This window comes from Montipora foliosa, unplaced genomic scaffold, assembly GCF_036669935.1.
Source record: "Montipora foliosa isolate CH-2021 unplaced genomic scaffold, ASM3666993v2 scaffold_412, whole genome shotgun sequence".
NCBI classification, from domain to species: domain Eukaryota; kingdom Metazoa; phylum Cnidaria; class Anthozoa; order Scleractinia; family Acroporidae; genus Montipora; species Montipora foliosa.
In genome coordinates this window covers 1,325,001-1,345,000 of record NW_027179715.1, presented here as the reverse complement: position 1 = coordinate 1,345,000, position 20,000 = coordinate 1,325,001, and the positions used below count along the sequence as shown (strand labels likewise).

General features: G+C 38.8%; 1 pseudogene; it reads right to left on the bottom strand.

The window, feature by feature from the left end:
* Positions 1 to 10,051: 10,051 nt before the first annotated feature.
* The window catches only part of LOC137988292 (uncharacterized), a 15,255-nt pseudogene continuing 5,306 nt past the window's right edge, over positions 10,052 to 20,000 (bottom strand).

Genomic DNA, 20,000 nt, shown 5'->3' with positions numbered 1-20,000 from the left:
TAAAAATAACCCCAATATTTTGCAGTAGTTGAACAGTCAACAGTGTCAGAGGCAATCACCAGGATGAAAAAACTATAATTTCAGTCTTCATTAACACAAGTGTGGAGAGGAGCGAGATTTTTATGTTTAGGTAGTGATGAGAAAATTCCGCTTATTCATTCTGCAAAGATTTTAACAGTAGTTGGTATTAATTTCATGCAATAGACTAAACTCTGTTGGTGTATCCTAGATAGGTCTTCCTGGAGTATACCACAGTTTAAATTCTTTTCTTAAGAAACACTGTTGCATTTAGCATCATCATGCAGCAAAAGTGTTAAAATGGAGTCTGAAGAAACTGATATTTAATAACAACGTTTCAAATTAGAAACATCGAAAATTAGCGGCCACATGAGAAGAAAGATTTTCAATCTGAGGATGTCGTCGATGGTTGTTCTATCCGGTCTATATCCGTTGCAGTGAGGGGTTACGTAAACCTAAAACGTCCAAGGCATTGTTATTTTTATGGTTATGAAGGCTTCATTTTGTACTTCCTTCCAACTTTTGGCAAACCACTCGTCTTCTCATAGGACTCGTTCATTAAACTCCGCCCGAAACGCTTCACTTCTTGACGGCTTTGCATAATGCAGGACGAAAAACCTCGGCGTATAAAAGTAGAGCTGGTATTCAAAACTAATGACACGGTCACTGGCCGTACTTATAGACAAAAGTCCCAAATGAATATTGCTGTTAGTTCAATGCCATTCAAACTTACTGTACGTAGTTAGGAAACTGACACAAATACACCCAAACCTCCTTCAACAAACAGCACTTTTAGGATACATTTACTATCAGGACTGCAGCCCTCATATTGAGCGTTTAGTGTTTTTGAGCAAATGAAGGTTACTACTGCTACTAAGTTTGCGTGTACGATTAATTAGAGGTAGAAGCAATAAATACACGTTTTTTAGGAGTATCATTAGTTAAAAACTCACAGCTCCGTCGTGGTCGTTGGTATGTTGTTCAATAGATGAGCTGAATGTGTCCCACTGCAGTTAAAGATGTTCTCTACTTGAAACCGATATTCAATGCCGCGGCAGTAACACAAATTCAAACAAACGCCAAAATCTGTAAAAGATAATCAAAACTTTGTCAAAAGGTAAAGAAATAGCCTGGCCTTCATGGGACTTGTTTTAAATCTCAAACTTCGGAAATGTAATTTAGGCATTAAAGACAAGTGGCCAAGTTACTTCATGAGATTATATTCGGGGGAGGTTTTTGGTGCTTCGTGTTTGGGTGCTCTTGTCTCAATTTAAATTCTTCTGTAAATCTTACATTTGCAAATAGATCATCTGATTATAAACAAGTGAAAATCGGGTAAAACACAAACCACTACAAAAGAAGATTCAGTGGTATTCAGGAAAAAATGTCTTGTGTAGAGCTTAGCTGTAAACTATTGATGTTATGGAACATTTATTCTATAATTCATCCCGTTATTGCCACAGCTTATTTGTTTTGTGTGATAACGAAGTAACCACACTCGAAGGGCAATAAGCTCAGTAAAATCTCACCTATGAGAGAAACGTGAAACGTCTTTGATTCAGTGCCAACTTCATTGGTAGCGATGCAACTATAGTTACCATCCTGGTTGATTTTGCTCTTCACTATTCCCTCAGTCCCGAAGGCCAAGGTTGTGGATGAGTTCATCATTGATATATTGATAGGTGGTGTCCCTTCAGACAAGCACCACACATAATGCTCTGAGACTGTTCGAACCACTCGTAAAGGAATTATTACCTTCGGTTTAGCTGAAAGAAAAGACGACGTACAGACTTTAGCCATCAGTTAACTAAAGCCCGTTGTAAGAATAAATTAGAACCCCCAGATCGTTAAAATATTTACTTTGCTATAGGACCATCATAAATACTCTTATTTTTCGGCCATTTTAACTTGATCAAAAACAATAAACAAACTGCAGTGATAAACATATTATAATGCATTTTAAGTAGACGTTTCGTATGATACAGCATACCTCTTCAGAAGTGACAGTTAACAAATTTTAAAAATAGGCACACATTGCGTATGTGTGGTAGGAAAGTAACACAGCTCTTTATTCCATCAGAGTCAACGGAGCTGCGTTTTGTTTTCCAATTGATTCAAGTTGAATTTGCGCAATATGTAGCTCTAATAGTACACGACATTCTGTTGGTACCGTACATCATTATAGTGCCATGGTAGATGTCTTAGGTAAATAGGGACCTTAAGATCTACAACGGCGACGGTCCACGAAAACGTCACCTCAAAATATAACTTGGCTCTATCATACGTCTTTCGCGATCACTTAGTCTCGTTCACATCCTACAATATGGGCGAATTTTCCTAAAAATAAATTGGTACCAGCGATTTCAGAGAGAAAACAGAGAATAAAGGATTCTCTGTTGCATGCTTGCGTTGTGGTCAAAACAGAATAAAAGATTCTCTGTTGCATGCTTGCGTTGTGGTCAAAACCTCTAATTTGGTGATTTCATGTCGTCGTTATGCAGAGGACCGCAAACATACTTGCAAAAATCCGTGCTGCACATGCAGCGTAGGAGAAACCAACTGCTCGCAGGATATGGTGGCTATGGTTGTGCAGCAAAAACGTGAGAAAAATGATAATCACAATAAAGAATACCTTACTGGAGTCCTGCCTCGAGTCTCGGCATTGACATTAGTTTATCTTATTAAATTCCAGTAAAGAAATAAGTGTGGAGTTCCGCTTTTAGACCTGGGTAAATATATATATTATATTTAAAATGATCGCATCGGTAAAAATGTATTATGTTTCGAATGATCTCATTGCTAAAGCTTGGCGCCAGAGACCAATAAAAGGGTTTGAATTGTCATCCGTTTATCTTAAAGAAAAGGTTTCCAATACGTGCGCGATGTAGAGGGCATTTGTGTTGTACTTGTCGTCATCGAATAGTCTAATGGCAGAAAAAACGTACAAATATCAATGTTAGCATTGAAACTCGTGGGAAGTCAAACACTTTCCTTCAGAATCTTTTCAATTTGTTTCTCAACATTTCACAATTATTGACTTCACTTTTCTTCTTGCGTACTGTGTTGTTTATGTCTGTGATTGAGTCAAAGATCGAATGTGTTCCTACCAGTGGTCATTGTAGTCAGAGAGAGTGCTTTGAAGCAGAAAACAGGGACAACAACTTGGTGGACAGGTATACATAATTGTCTAAAATCTAGTACCAGAGGAATTAAAACTAATTGAAGTAACTCAGATTGAACCTGAAAACACAGATGCGAAAAGAAAAAGTTTAATATAACTGACCGACTACATGAACACTACTACGAGTTTCCAGGGTTCAGAGTAATAGTTTTGAGTATAACCGGCGAAAGGACTGGCCTTTGACTGAAGATGATACTAATTAGAGAATTAGTTACAACATGCGAAAATACCGATGTGCATAACAAAGAAACAATTGATGTAAAACTACAGAAATACATTTTGGCAGTTGTGGTTAAAACAAAAAGCCGAGAGGAAGAAACATGAAATTCAATGGTCGTATAGCTTTGCCGCGTCAGTCCAGAAACAATCTTGCTCTAAAGGCCATGGTGATCACGTTAAAAAATATATGTAAAAAAACAGCTTTATTAAAGAAGTGTCAATTGACACTGAAAAGCCGAAAATTATATTTCCGAGAATGTTTTATATTTCATACTTTTAGGGGAAGGGGGATGGGCAAAAAGGTATTAACTACTGTAAATCTCTTAAGAACATCATCATTGACAAATTTTACTCTTCTTGAATAAATTTTTCCTCGGAATTACACCTAATCTAAGATGCACGCAGATATTGTTAAGCGTCATGCAGTAAGTGTCCCGCTAAGCGTAAGCGTCAACTATGTATCTACAGCAACCCAGTGAACAATAGCTTTCGTATTATTTCAAAGTTAACGTAATCGCAACCTTTTTATATTTAATTGAACAGTAGATTTAGGGGAAAACTTTGTGATTGTTATCGCGTTTGTTGCGTTCGAGCGAAGCGGGACGCTTACTAATCGTGTCGATTTGAGATTTTTCGTGTCAGACTGACTGCTGGCCTCGATTTGATGCGGGAGTCTCGTGCCCACGCAACGTGACGTAATGAACAAAATAATGCAGGCTCAGAACATGTGCTTGATTTGCTCGCGTTAACCTGCGCTGGCTGCGACTTAGCTTGGAGCGTTTCTTTTGAGTTTTTCTGTCCGAGTAAAATTGTGTTTATTTATTCCATGTCACGCGACGCTTCCCCCAAAGAAACGCCTGCTCACATTCGAGCCACATTCCTTTTCCATTATTTTCACGGTCTATAAAAACAAGCAAAAAGGTAAGCCAATTGAGTGTCATAAAAATCACTCATTGAGATTTCTGGCAACCCCATGTAGGTATTTAGATTGAAGCGCCGAAAAAATCTCGAGCGCATCAGAAAGAGTATTTATATTCGCCGGCAATAGTACCCAAAATTCTGCAACAGTATATAGTAATGGAAACCATTTTTGCATTGCTGGGTTACTGGTCGGATATCGAAGAATCTGTGTTTTGACCTAGGCAAAGCCTCATCTACCATAACAGAAAGCCTTTAAGCTGGAAGTTGAGAATACGTAAAATTTAGCGTTCAGGAAAGTCAATAAATATCTTAAATAATGTCATTATATTACATCCTTTTATTCTTTTAGTTAACGCGGTCGCTTTAAAAATACAAATAACAGACCTGCATATTTGTGGTGTTCAAGCGCATTGCTAGTTTCTAGATATAAGTAATGTCAAAGTTGAGGAGAAAGGTAAGAGGACACTTCGTAATGCTTAGCAAAATCGATTTCCAGCTAATTAAGGTCATTCCTGGATATGCTCAGTGAGTATTTCCTTACTTTGTGTTGCAATGAGAGGCAGGCAGTTTCCGCTGCCAGGATTCCCGTAAGTCGCATAATGTGCCATGAAGCCTGAAGCTGAAAACGAGGAATCGAACATGCAGTACATTGCTCGTGCTCCAAACACACCAAGGAATTTGATAGCCACAGCGTTTTATTTGTATGGAACCCGATGGATAGTTTGGGTCAGATACTTCCACGTAGTCAGATAAACAGTGGCCTTCACCATCTTCCAGAGAAAAGTTAGAAAACTGCAAATAAATGTAGCTGCCTGGTGTTACAGTAATAGACCAGGTGCAGTTCAGGTGATGTGGGTAGCTGGATGGATAATTCGGACTCCAGAAGCTTCCTTGAAGATCAGTCAAGCTGTTTTCACACGACCCTAGGAAAAAAAGGGCACTTTGTCAGTCTTTCATGTATGGAGTAGGACTAGCTTAAGAGTATTTGTTTCCTACCCATAATTTCATTCTTCTCAATTGCCAGGGAATAATCAAGCGACTACCAAAAACAAAAATTCAATCTAGGTTACAGACGTTTTAAATTGGGAAACTCCTATAACTGATTTTACATCTACGACTTCAGTATTGGTTTTATGGAACACGTTACGACAGATATTGACAGGACTAACTAGTTTAGTCTGAGTTGAGGATCCATAAATTATCACTTGATAAGCATGAGAGATTTAAGGGACAATTTCTTGAAGTCTATCTATAGCACGAGATAAGTTCATTTCTACCGTTTAGTGTAGTTATTGTATTATGTTTAGAATGATCTCATTGCTAAAGGCCCCAGAGACCAATAAAAGGGTTTGAATTGTCATTCGTTTATCTTAAAGAGTTTAATTAAATAAGAAGGTTTTCAATACATACGTGATGTAGAGGGCATTTGAGTTGTACTTGTTTCCATCGAATAGTTTGCTGCCAGAAAAAAGTACACTTCTTAATATTACTACTGAAAATCGTGGAAAGTCAAACGCACTTTGCTTCAGTATTTCCAATTTGTTTCTCAAGATTTCACATTGATTCACTTCACTTTTCCTCTTGCATAGTGTGTTGTTTATATCTGTGATTGCCTACGCTACATATAAACTTTAGTCAAAGATCGAATCTGTTCCTACCAGCAGTCGCTGTAGTCGGAGAAAGTGCTTTGGAACATAAAACAGGGAAAACAAGTTGGTGCACAGGTAAACATGATTGTCTAAAACCTAGTACCAGAGGAAGTAAAACTAATTGAAGTAAATCATATTGAACCTGAAAAGACAGCTGCAAAGAGAAAGAGATTAATAGGAGCTGACAGACTACATGAACACTAATGCGAGTTTTCAGGATTCAGATCAATTCTTGGTTTTCACGTAATGTCATCAAAATTAATTAAAAAGAAAAAAGAAGGAATTATCAATTCTTTGAACTGGAGCTGTCATTAGCTCAATCCGAGAAAAGAATGTAGTTCCAATGTGAGCACCCGCTTCTTCTGAATAGCATCAAGTATGATTGATGCTATTTATAAGAACTTTGCAAAGTTGTGTATATGTAGTTCTGATTTCTTTTTTCTTTTTTTTTAAGGAAACAGACGTCGCAATACGTCCTTGGCTCCAAGGCAATTGCTAATCGGTATAACAATTATTTTGTGTTGAGCCATTTTTATCCAGTATATGAAAGTCTACCCTCGTCCATAGTATCGATTCTGAAACCTCTGCTAGCAGATAAAAGTTGGATAAATAGAACATGTAAAAGTGACGATAAACTTAAAAAACCAACACAAATTGTTTTTGTGATGCATTTAGATTAAGTTGGTATTTGATGCAAGGCTCCTATCCTTAGCAAAATGTAAAATACTTAATGGATCTGAATATCTCAACAAAAGGAAGAAAGCTCAAACACACTCCATAATCTCTCATTACTGCTACTTTCTAGATATAAGTAATGTCAAAGTTAAGGAGAAGGGTATAGGAAGAGGGCACTTCGTAACACTTATCAAAATCGGTTTGCAGCTAATTAAGGTTATTCCTAGACATGCTCAGTCTCAGTAAGTATTTCCTTACTTTGTGTTGCATTAAGAGACAAGCAGTTTCCGCTGCCAGGGTTCCCGTAAGTTACATAATATGCCATGAAGCCTGAAGATGAAACAGAGGAATCAGTAACGAATCGAACATGTAGTACATTGCTCGTGCTCCAAACACACCAAGGACTTTGATAGCCACAGCGTTTTATTTGTATGGAACCCGATGGATAGTTTGGGTCAGATACTTCCACGTAGTCATAAAAACAGTGACTTCCACCATCTTCCAGAGAAAAGTTAGAAAACTGCAAATAAATGTAGCTGCCTGGTGTTACAGTAATAGACCAGGTGCAGTTCAGGTGATGTGGGTAACTGGATGGATAATTCGGGCTCGAGAAGTTTCCTTGAGGATCAGTCAAGTTGTGTGCACACGACCCTAGGAAAAAGAAGGACACTTTGTCAGTCTGTCATGTACGAAGAAGGAATAGCTATATAAAGCGTATTTGTTTCTTACCCTATACTCATAATTTCATTCTTCTCAACTGCCAGGAAATAATCAAGTAACTACCAAAATCAAAAGTTCAATCTAGGATACAGAAGTTTAAAATAATAACATGATACATCGACGACTTCACAGTTGGTTTGATATGGGACCTCAGGGATGCTTTGCATTATGCCAAAGATTCCGGAAATTTCGTTTGGAAATCAAATAGAAAGGTCCGTTTCGGTTTCTTCCGACCGGAATATTCGGGATCACCTCTGGAGGTGGTCCACTTATTTAGGTTGCAATATTCCGACCGAAATTCGCCGTTCCATTTTTGACAAACCGGTTCTTTGCCCTAATTAGGGAATTCGGAAAAGGAAAAAAAAGTGGCAAGAGCCATTCCTATTTGTTGGCCCGGTTTAATCGGAAAATGTCGTTCCATTTTCCTTCGGTATTCCCACTTATCTCTGACCGGTCGGTTTGGCATAATGCATGCACCCCAGGAGAACGAAGCTCAGCAGCGGAGCACCATGGGTAAGATTTTCTGGGAAATCTATCCATTCGAGAAATTTTGGTTATGACCTCACGCACGTCCGTCCACCCGTACAGACTCACGAGGTGGATGCGGGGAAGCAGGACAGCCTCTGGGGAAGGGATTGTTCGGGATATTTTTCTTGGCGGGATTTCGCGTGGCAGCGTTGCATTGGGCAACCCGCGTTTTTCTGGCTGGAAATCATATTACTGACGAGCAACGTGATAAAAAGCTGGAAAGAGCACGAAAGTTTGAAAAATTTAAGCGAAGAAATCCTCGAGAGAAGCTGAGGAACGAGAAGAAGCGAAAATTTCAAAGAAAATCAACGTAAAGCTGAGTGAAATAGAGCGAGACAAAACGGTTAGCATTCAGGTAAGCTTTAGTTTTCCTTCTTTAATAATAAGCTTATATGCCTCGCTGCCTCACGTATTAGGCTTATTTAGCAACAGAGCGGGAAAGTCAGTTGCGTCATCGCGCGCAGAAAAATTTAGAATAGAGAAGAAAGAGTGGAGTCTACTCAATTCTGAATTCTCATTGGTATATTTTTCTGCGCGCGCGCCGTCGCCACTGACGTTCCCGTTCTGTTGCTAAGTAAGGCTATTTATTTTGTAAAACTAGCTAAAAAAGGAAGGGCTGAAAAAGTTTGCAATTCCGTGTTGACAGAGATTCTGACATATTTCAGCAATCACATCTATTACAATACAATATTTCTTTATTTCCACCATTCGCAGATCTCTCTGAATAACTGATAGGGTTACACAATGCACTCGCAAACATACAAATATACGTGTAGTTATGTAAATATAAAGACATAAATATAGTATGGTAGCAATATAGTAAAATGGAAAGCGCATAATTACGCACAATTAATATACGACGCATATTTAACTGACACGAGTTCTGAGAACCGGTCAGTTCGGCCAAGTAACACATGGCATGATGGTCCTGACCTCAGCGAATACGAAGTTTGCGACGAAACGACCTTGCTAGAAATTAGGGGGTAACGCGGGCTTGAGTGCATAATTTCTGTCACAAATTTCTTGCACGCCAGATGGCGTCTGGCCTCTAGAGACAGTAGCCCGGCACGCGCGAGAGCGTCCTGGTAGCTCAAGTCAGGACCAAAGATGATTCGTAGGGGTCTCTTCTGCACTCTTTCTACCGCCATGCAGAGATACTGCGGTAAGTTTGCAAAAACTACCGATGCATACTCTAGGAGAGATCTTAGATACACCCAAAGGAGCTTGAACGATTCCACCGACTTAATAACAGAACCTCCTGCCGCTATTGGTTGACTGTATATTATAACGCAAAAAATCAACCCACACCAGCTTGCACTTACTAGGGTTCAACTGCATGTTGTTACAATGAGCGAGGCTGTTAACTTCATTTACAAGATGTTTCATAACAGATGCAGAGTTGCGAGGAATTACCCCCAATATTGTTAGATCGTCTACGTACTAAATTCTAGGACCCCAGGAGCGCACCAGATCGTCTACAATGACGGCAAATAAAATGGGGCTCAGCTTAGTCCACTGAGGAATTCCACCATTCGGGGATTTACTAGCTGATGACACGTTTGCAAGCTGGACGCGCTGAGATCTGCCTTGTAAAAACGCGGCTACCCACCTCACCGAGGAGGGGTGTAAACCAAAACCTGAAAGCTTACGAAGCAAAATTCGGTGATCTATAAGGTCAAACCCTTTTTTAAAATCTGCAAAAAAGAGACATAACGCGCATTTTCCCTTATCTAGCGCTTCTAATGCAAGATGGAGCAAATACGCTACCGCTTGAGTGGTCAATCTCCCGGAAAGAGCAAACTGTTTAAGGTCAAGTTTGTCAAGTAATACAGGCAGTAATCTAGCCAGAGTGAAGCTTTCCATCACTTTAGCAACCTGACACGTCAGCGAGACTGATCTAATGTCCTTTTCAACAGACCTCGCAGGCTTCTGCTTCGGGAGAGGTCTCACATCCGCGCTCTTAAACAGGGGCGGGAGAAAGCCCTGCCGAAGTGAAGCATTATACATGTCACTGATGAACGGGCCCAGATCGTACGCAAACTCCTTTAGGACAACGTTCGGGAGCCCATCAGGTCCGGGGGCTTTCTTGACCTTAATCCCGCGTAAGTCTTTCTCCGCTTCCCAGGGCGTCGTGAGCAACTCAGGTGGTATACACTCCACCGAATGCCGGCCACATCATCAGGGGCAAGGGGACAAACTCCAGGGTGAGGTTAACGACAAAGTTGTTAATCCTGTCGCACAAGATAGCAACAGAATCGATAACATCTCCGTCCACTAGCTGACGATACCACTGACCTGAGTCGTCCGATATACCGGCAGGCTTTTAACTTCCTTCCACCATTTCCCCACATTAGAGTCTTTCAGCCCCTTAACTTCGGTGTCATAGTAGAACTTCTTGGCAGATGCACTTGCCCTTTGCGCTTTATTTCTCCACATTTTAAATGCATGGGAGTTCTTGCCAAATCGATTCAACGCGTGTAGTCTGCGCGCGACCAAGAACTTCGTTTTTGGCGAGATCCAGGGCTTATCGGAGGAATGTACACGGAAGGACTTCAAAGGTAGGAAGCGATTCACTGCGTCTGACGTTATCCGGTAAAAGAGATTAAACTTTTCCTCACACCTGTCCAGAGAAAACACCTCATCCCAAGAAAATGAGGTGATCCATCTTCCAAACCGGCGCAAAGTGCTATCATTAGTATCCCGTTTGATGATTGTGCGTTTACCTCTCTTCTAAGTTGAAGGGACTTGCTGTACAAGTACGCAATAATGGTCGCTACGACCAATCTTTGGGAGCTGCTTCGGGTCACTAAGACACTTAGGTGAGTTGGTTAAACACCAATCTAGTGTACCCGAATCACGAGTTAAAACTTTCACGATCTGGGTGAGGCCTAGCATCCTCTTAAATACCGCAGAGGAGATATTAGTTGAGGCTGGGTTAAAATCCCCAGTCACACAAACCAAAGCTTCAGAATAAAGATGAAGAAACCAATCCACAGTCTCCTGTACATGCGAGTATAGGACGTTGTTATCTTCCGATGACGCATGAGGGGGATGGTAAATAAGACCAATAAGGACGGAAGACACCGACCTTGACAGACGAAATGGTTTAACATGAAGCCACATTGGCTCGGAGACCACTTCTCAGCTCGAACTTGGGTAAAATGGGTGTCCAGTTGTGAGCTGCCTTGTTTGACCGTGAAGTTGAAGTCGAGTAAGCAAATTTACTACAACTTAGGTTGACTTTTTAATTAGTAAAGATTTTTGCTGTTTTTCTGAACTGAAGACAGAGGGAGTAAAGATTGTTAGTCAAATGGAAAATGTGAAAGAGATTACCGCGCATGTAATTTCAGTTTTAATTCTTAATTAAATTTGATAGTTATTGTTTGCAAGGCTTGTTTGTTTACTGCTGTCAGCTAAGAGGTGCTTGATCTGTTTGATTACTGTAAACTGAACACACTGATGACAATTAATTTTGTACTTTCTGCAAAAGCATAATCATTTCCATGAACACTATATTGCTTTCTGGGGTTAGAGACGGGAGATCCGCTTTAATTTAGGCTTGGCTAAATCTATATAGTATATTAGAATACGCTAAGACAGATTTGGACAGGACTAACTAATTAAGTCTGAGTTTAGGATGTATAAATTATCACTTCATGAGCTTATCTATAGCACGAGGTTCACTTCTACCACTTTTTGTTCAGGAAGAAAACTCATTCTCATCCGTGCTCTTTTTGGACATAAAAAAATAGTTGTCAATGATTTGTTTTGCTCTAAAGTGCGAGCAAACAAATGTTCTTTTATTTGCCTAACTGTTTTTCGATGTGCCTCGACAATGATAAGAAATATTTTCACTTATGTTTTAAACAAGTAATCGCAATGAGTCCTGGCAAAATTAAAAAGAAATATCAATAGCTTGTGTTTTCACAAGTTTGTTTAAAGCACGTACAGATAGTTTTTTGGAGATCTTGTTTGAAGTTTGTCCCTTCTTGGTTGCCTTATTTTGCCGATTCTTGTTCCAGGCCATTCTGGTGTGTTTTAATGAAATACATCGAATTGTGAATGATCTCGTTCTCAGCGATAAATTAAAGTGGAATACACCTTGAACTCACAAAGTTTCCTAACAATCTGTCACATGACGAGCTTATAGGTATGTGATTTCTAATCATGTTTAATCGCTGGCAGTTGACTCACAGGCGCCCCAAGCTTTGCACTACATAACTAACCTGAGGTAAAAAATAAGTTAAGCGAAGTTTCTCTTAAACTGAGCAAGAGGGTGTAAACGACTACTGATTTTACTATATCGATAACGGCTTATGACACAAAACAGAAGCAAACAACATATTTGATGTAGGAAAAGTTTATTGCAAATTAAACATTCAGTTTTTTGCCCAGGCAAGTGACTTCAGCGGAATACGAGCGAAAATATGGAAATTTTGCGGAAAATTGGCGTTACTTCAGTTTCCGTCTCAATTTGGTAGGCTGGGTGTTTATTAAATAAGCCAATCACTTGCCAATTTTCAATGATATCCATTGAGATGATGTCATTCTGTGATGTGCGTTGCCAAATTCACTCGTTAGCGCGACCAAAGATGACGTCTACGAAGTAAAGAAAAAAGCCGGAATTTTAATCGAAATCACGGGAAAAAATACATAGAGAGCTTCTTCAGAGGCTAGCGAGGACATCTGGATAGTTTTTATGGCAACTGTAAAGGATTTTCCTGTCAAAAGGAGGTTAGCGTCCTTTTGTTGCGTAAACATTATTACTTATTCCAAGTGCGTGTCTACATCTCGGTCCACCGTTAACTTGTTTTCCACTCTCAAAGATTCCTTCAGAACCTACTTTTTACGTGGAATAAGCTTTAATTTATAATGATCTTCTTGTGTTCTGAGTGGATACTTTTCAATTCTGAGCAATTTTGTGAGAAAATACTTAAGACACCTCGCGACCCGTAACTCAGTGCCTCGAGTTGCCAATACACCTTATTCCAAAATGGCCGCTGATTTATGCGCATACAAATTGGCCCTTGTTGCCTCGTTTAAGATAAAATATTCTTTTGAATTTTAAGCTTAAGAACGAGGCATCAAGGGCTAATTTGAACAAAAAACAAAAGAATATTTAAATGGCGGCCATTTTGAAAAAAGGTGTATGACTGCCCAAATTCATTTGACCTTTCGTCGCGTCGAAGATGGGTTGATTTCTTTGAAATTTGAAAGGGTGATTGCTAAAGAACAGAGAAAGGATATTCGCTAGTGGTAAAAATTCCTGTTGTTTGCACGAGAATGCGACGAAGAGGTTAAGTGCGCCTTTTCTTTCGTGGCGCATGTGATGTTTATGTTGTCTGTTATACAAATTTGGACAGAGAATAGTAAATTTTAAAAATAAAATAATACTGAAAATTCGTTAAATAATTTTTATTTTCAGCGTTTAGTTAAACATAATAAAATTTCGCGGGAAATTTATTTGGTAGGAAACTTAAGTTTTAACCTACTCTCTTACTGATGCATTGAAAAATCGTCTTGTTAGATTGGGGGGCCTGTGGTCTTCTCTGAAATGTCTTTTTTCTTCCTTTTCCGTTCGCTCGCAGAGCATTTGTTTGTTTTATTTTAAAACTTATGCGATTCAAAAAATATTCATTGCCTAACTAGTGAATTCCACAGTAAATTTCACTTGAAAAACCAATATCGCACTCGTCGCTTCGTGATTCATGCCATATCGGTTTTTCAAGTGAAATTTACCGTGGAAGCGACGGAAATGATTTACTTAAGCAGTAACCGGAAACACCAAAACCCGGACAACTAACCCTACAACCAGTAAGAATAAACAACCTGGGATCTCCGCTTTTAGGCTTGACTAAATCTAGATATTATATGTGTAAAGTTTTGAGGTACTAGTAACTATATTAAGAACAATGCTCTTAAGAAACAAATGTAATATAAGCAGTGAAAACTGGCTTCTTTAATTGGTTAATAAAGCCAGAGTTAGTTTAATTAAAGAAAGAAAAATTTTTACTGGTGTCTACACAAAATGCGACTCCTTTACACCCAGGAAGTATAAAATTTATTTGATTCGCACACTTACCTACCGCTGTTCACGCATTTGTTCATCATCCTCATTGTTAGTCTACTCTGTCTCAAGTTAAGAAGCGAGTAATTACTCCAAAACGGCTATCCGGGAAGCACCATTACTTACAATGTGAAGGAAATCTTGAGGAAACATCAGAATAATGTTTCTCAGATCCTATTTCCAGAGTTCCTTGTTTTACTCTATTTAGGTTTTCAAAGTGAAGTGATCAACGCTGCCTCAACTCTTGTGTTAGTAAGTTCAATTCTGTGGTTTCGTTAACCTTAAGTTGATATTTCAAAACACTCGCCGAATCAAGTTGACAGGTGTAGTTTTTCTTGATATTCGTAAGGCCTTTGACTCAGTTGATCATTCGATTTTACTAGAGAAAGTTAAGTTTTATGGAGTCGCTGATAGAGAATTGATGTGGTTCAAGTCTTATCTTACTGCCCGACAACAACAATGTTTAGTAAATGGTTGCTTATCTTCTCAAAGTAACTTACTCTGTGGAGTTCCCCAAGGCTCTATTCTTGGCCCTCTCCTTTTCCTTATCTACATAAATGATTTACCAAATTGTTCAAAATTCACTACCCGGTGTTTATATGCAGACGATACTCAAATCTTTACCTCTAGTTTTGATATTGGCGCACTTGCCAATAATATAAATTCTGATTTAAAAAATCTAAGCGACTGGCTCACTGTTAATAAGCTCCAATTCCATCCTCTCAAAACTAAGTTAATGTTTGTTGGGTCAACATATAATTTGAACACTAAACCTGGAGATTTACCTAATGCAATCTCCATTGATAATAATTTGGTTTCACGCGTAACCTCTAACAAATGTTTGGGAGTTCTACTAGATGAAAAGCTTACATTTGAAACTCATATTGAGTATATATGTAAAAAAGCATGTGCTGGCATAAGTGCTTTGAGAAGAATTAAGCCTTTTGTCCCCCTCTGCACCCTCGTAACTTTATACAGATCACTCATTCAACCTTATTTTGATTATTGCTCACCCCTGTGGGATACAGGTAAGCAACTAAAAGATAAATTAAAAAAATTACATAATCGTGCGGGAAGGGTTATTACAGGCTCTTCATATGATGTTCGGTCCACAGATGTGTTGAATAACCTGAAATGGAAATCCCTTGAAACCAGGCGCTTCCATACAAAGGCTACCCTTATGTATAAAATCCTCAATGATCTATCTGCCCCCAACTGAGTAACTCCTTTGTAAAGCTAAATGATACTAACATAAATTACAATCTTAGGAATATCGAGACTGATCTAGCACTTCCAAGGCCATACACAAATTTTTTGAAGCGCAGCTTTAAGTATAGTGGTGCAATGCTCTGGAATAATCTTCCCTATGAGGCAAAGACCACAAAATCGCTTTCTGATTTCAAACGCAAACTTGCGTCCTCGCCCTTCATGCTTTCTATTGGATCGCACTGATTCTATGTAATATACTTCTATTTTAAATATATTAAATATTTTAAATATATATATATATATATATATATATATATATATCTGACTGGATTTACAAAAAGCTACCCATTGATGCTGTAACTTAGCACCTTCAGATGCACAACAAAGTTCTCTCTACTGACAGCTATGATTGCAGCTAGGATCAAACCTTACCCCATCCTGGACAATGCAACTTCTCGAGTTTACACGTGTCTAATTATTATTTTACTGGTCCTTGCATGGGGATCCCTGTGGCACCTGAGAGGTCAAGGTAAGACATTTCCTGACTTCCTGACTTAAATTTTGATCAAGTCCTATATAAGAGAATTAGCTTCTTGGTCATTCCTAAGTCATAGGCGATCAATTTCTGGCAAGTAGTGTCACAGAAATACTGACAAGTTATTTGATTTAAACCAAGGCACAAACTCTAACTCAGGGTATAATCAACCCCCCCTAAACTAACTTTGCCTTGCTCTTATAGGTGCAAACTAACATTTAAATCATAGCTTAGACACTCTAGAGTTTGCACAGGCATGTCTTGACGGAGCCCCCCCTGGTTCAAAGACCGCGCCAAGAGGTTGAATACGGGCTTCGCCCGTATTCAACCGAAAATTTAAGCAGCCACCTTCTTCAAAAATCAGTCAGATATATATATATATATATATATATATATATATATATATATTCGCCAGCGACTCATTTTTTCATTCTTCCTATATATATATATATATATATATAATTATACTCCAAGAGCTAGGTTATTTGAACATTTACTGCAACTCTGAGTTTCATGCTTCTTGCGAAGCAATCATCAGGCAACTGCCAGAAATAACGGTTACAATCACAGAAATTTGAAATACAGAACAACGTATTTCAAATTTCTGTGATTGTAACCGTTATTTCTGGCAGTTGCCTGATGATTGCTTCGCAAGAAGCATGAAACTCAGAGTTGCAGTAAATGTTCAAATAACCTAGCTCTTGGAGTATAATTATTCATAGCTCTAGCTCTGCTATTGAGCACTTTATAGTAGATGAGGATTTCTTTCCACTTTTTCGGTTGTAACGTGTTTACCTACGCCCCACCTGGAAACCAGCTTTTGTTGTGTGTGGCTAGCGTAGTGAAATAAAGTTGTATTGTAAGTCTTTTTAACCCCCCCCCCCCCTCCTCCCCCCTGCAAAGATCGTTTCTGTATATGTCAAAAATACAACACTGTGTACAAAACCTGTTGTTGGGATTGCAGTAACGTTTAAATTGGTAAAACGAAACGTCGTTTACCTGATGGGAAGACGGATCATTACAGAGCCCTTACAGGTAACATTTACACTTTCCCTGTTGCGGGATCACACAATCAAAACCGGTCACAACATCAACTGTGACCTATTTGAAGTCTTGGCAAGTGGAAGCTCTGATTTACAGTGTGAAATAAAAGAAACCTTACTAATACGCGAACTTAAATCAACGTCAAACGAAAACGTTGTCATTGAGAAACTCTGGCATTATTAACCAATTAAACAAGCCAGTTTTCACTGCTTGTATTATATTTATTTGTTAAGATCATTGTCCTTAATCCAGTTGCTAGTCTCTCTCAAAGTTTTACACATACATATTCTTTTTAAATTTGTTCGACCATGACTTCTAAAAAGGTATATTTTATCACCCTAAACGTCAAGTTAAAATGTATCATAATATGTTAATCACCACAGTTTGTTTATAGGACCAACTCCAGGATTCCTGCACGTTTTTACACTGTGATGAACAAAATGTGTCAGTCTCTTGGCCCTTCGTTAAATTCTATTATATTACTACTGAAATTTTATTTCAGCCCTTGACCACATCAAGTCATGGAAACGTTCCTGGCTTTTATATAGCCGATCAAAAGGGATACATGAGATGATGCAAGGAACATAATCTACTCTCGTCTTCTGTTACTAGTGGGTTCGGGACTCAGTTGGCAAAAATGAAATGCAACTGGAAATGAATTTCTTTGAATATGCTATAAAAAAGAAAATTGCATAAGGTGAGCAGGGATGGCGCAGTGGCGAGAGCACTCGCCTCCCACCAAAGTAGCCCGGGTTTCATTCTCGGTCCCGGCGTCATATGTGGGTTGATTTTGTTATTGGTTCCCTCCTTGCTTTGAGAAGTTTTTCTCCGGGTACCCCGGTTTTCCTCTCTCCAAAACTGTCAAATTCCAATTCGATCCGGAATGCACGGACACGTTGAACGAGCTCCCGAGTGCTCTTAAGGTTTTCCGTCTGCAAACAAATACCATTCCCCATGTCCATTTCCAGTTCCATTCAGGATTGAAAGTCGCTTAAGCTTTGCAAATCCTTTTAAGAGCATTATGGGAAAAAAATGCTTAGCAGTTTGGGTGGTATTGGATGTTTGGAACCTCAGTCGTCCTTCAATATCTCAACAAGATCTAAAATAGGTAGGTTTACATTGTGAAATCTCAGCCGCGTTAAGAAGAGATTTCCTGGTTGTATATCACGTAGAGCTTTAAGTTCTCCAGACTCCTCTCCAGACTCATCGGTGCAATCACTTCTTGTGTCTAAACAAATACGCTTTTTTGGTGGTGAAAGTGAAAGGTTTTCGGATGTATAGGAATTTTTTTTTTCGGAGTGGTGCTTTAGTTTTTATAATTTTCAAATGCAAAATATAATTGAAGGTAATGCGGGCATACTGCAGTTTCAGTCCTCAAAATGCATACCTAGAAACACTGGCAGTATTAGACTATCCTTCCGCACAAAATCTTTGTTTAATGTGTTTGAAATGATAACAAGTGAATATTGGTCATCTGTGCCTTCATATTTATCTGATTTACGATACAGAAGCAGAGAAATAAGCGAAGAAACCCATAGGATAACATTACCTGACATATGGGCCGCCATGTTGATTATCCGATTATAATTAATAGAGAGTCGTGCGAGATCCTTCACTAAAAAATTATTCGTCTTTTCCATGTGAAAACTCCAAAAATATTTATTATCACATCTATCCTTGCTTGCTTTATAAGACCAATAAAATACTTCAAATTTGGACATTATTTTTTGTTTTAGCCTCGTTTTCATGTTGGAGAGAGATTTTTAAGATTTTAAATGTCAAAAAAGAGTTATCATAGTGTTTTTTTCCCATATCCTCGTGAACTCATATGTATTGTCGACAGGTTTTATTTCTTTTCTTGATAACCGTTTGGTTACACTGTCACGTTATGCTATTTTGTTACACCTTTCCGTTCTACGTTTATTCGTTAAAATCATTAACGAATAAATTATTTAAGTTAGCAGATGTACGGTGCGTCGCTACAGGAAGCATTGAAATTAGTTTATCAAACGAAAATTATAGCCTCCCAATAAACTTCCTTTTCGATGCTTGTTCCTGTTTAAGCGTGAGAGTTCGTCAGTGCTGGATTTATTTTTAAAAAGGAATACTCTGTGATGAAAGGGACTCTTTTGGTATTTAATAACATAGAAGGCAAAATTACTGAATTCTGATAGGTCAATGAAGAGGGCATTTTTCCTTAATTTTGCTTTTGAAGAAAGCAAAATTACTCGCTTACGATTGGTCGAGCACCAAAAATACTCGCTCCTGATTGGCTGAAGGCACCGCTTTCACGTTCAGGTTTCTTCATTTTCAGCAAAACTACTTCGTCTTCTTCAAAGTTTCTCTTTGAATATTTTGGAAACAAGCGTGATATTAAGCCTTTATTTTACTCGGCCCAACGCGATTAACGATACTAATTCGATTAAATTTTCCGTAGGAGTTCAAATTCACGTTGCGTGACTGAGCAAGCAAACTCACCCTTCGTATAGATTAATTTGATAAAGAAATGAAAACAAACTTAAAAGGTCTTCTACTTACTCCACAGATTAAAAATAGCAAATATTATGACTGCAAGATGCTCGATGGTTTCCATTCTTGATTGTACATCAGTAAGTATTTAAGTCCCCTAACATTTTAACTTATCAGCAGGAATCTGCAAAGGAATGAGAATACCATAGCGATGTTGAAATATACCCAATGTAGCAAACGTTTTAACTCAACAGCGGAAGGAGTCTTAATATGAAAGTAAGTGATTGAGTGAGTGAGTGAGTGAGTGAGTGAGTGAGTGAGTGTTTGGGCCTCTTCCCATGATCCTGGTTGACCGGGTTGGGTCGGTTACCGGGAAGAAATTGGTTTCTGTTCCTATGTCGACTTTCAGCCCATTCAGGTGTGAAATCTAACGAAAAAGCCTGGTGAGAATCGCTCGATTTTTTTTTGGTTCAGCAACCTCAAATTTCTTTTGACCTTGCGTTACCTATTAACGGAAACTATTCCGAGCTTCATTACCGAAGAAAACGGCAGATTCGGATGTAAAAAATCGATAATATCCGCTCTATCACAAAAATGCAATGTATTAGTTTCCTCCCATTAACCGGGCTGAAGTGTAGCAACATTTCCAGCCTGCTTACCGCGATACGGTTGCAAAAACCGAGATCGCGGCAACCGAGCCAGCCTGCCCTCACATATGAACTAAGGTATTTAGAGGAGAGGCAAGGTCTCGGAAACCAGGCCAGT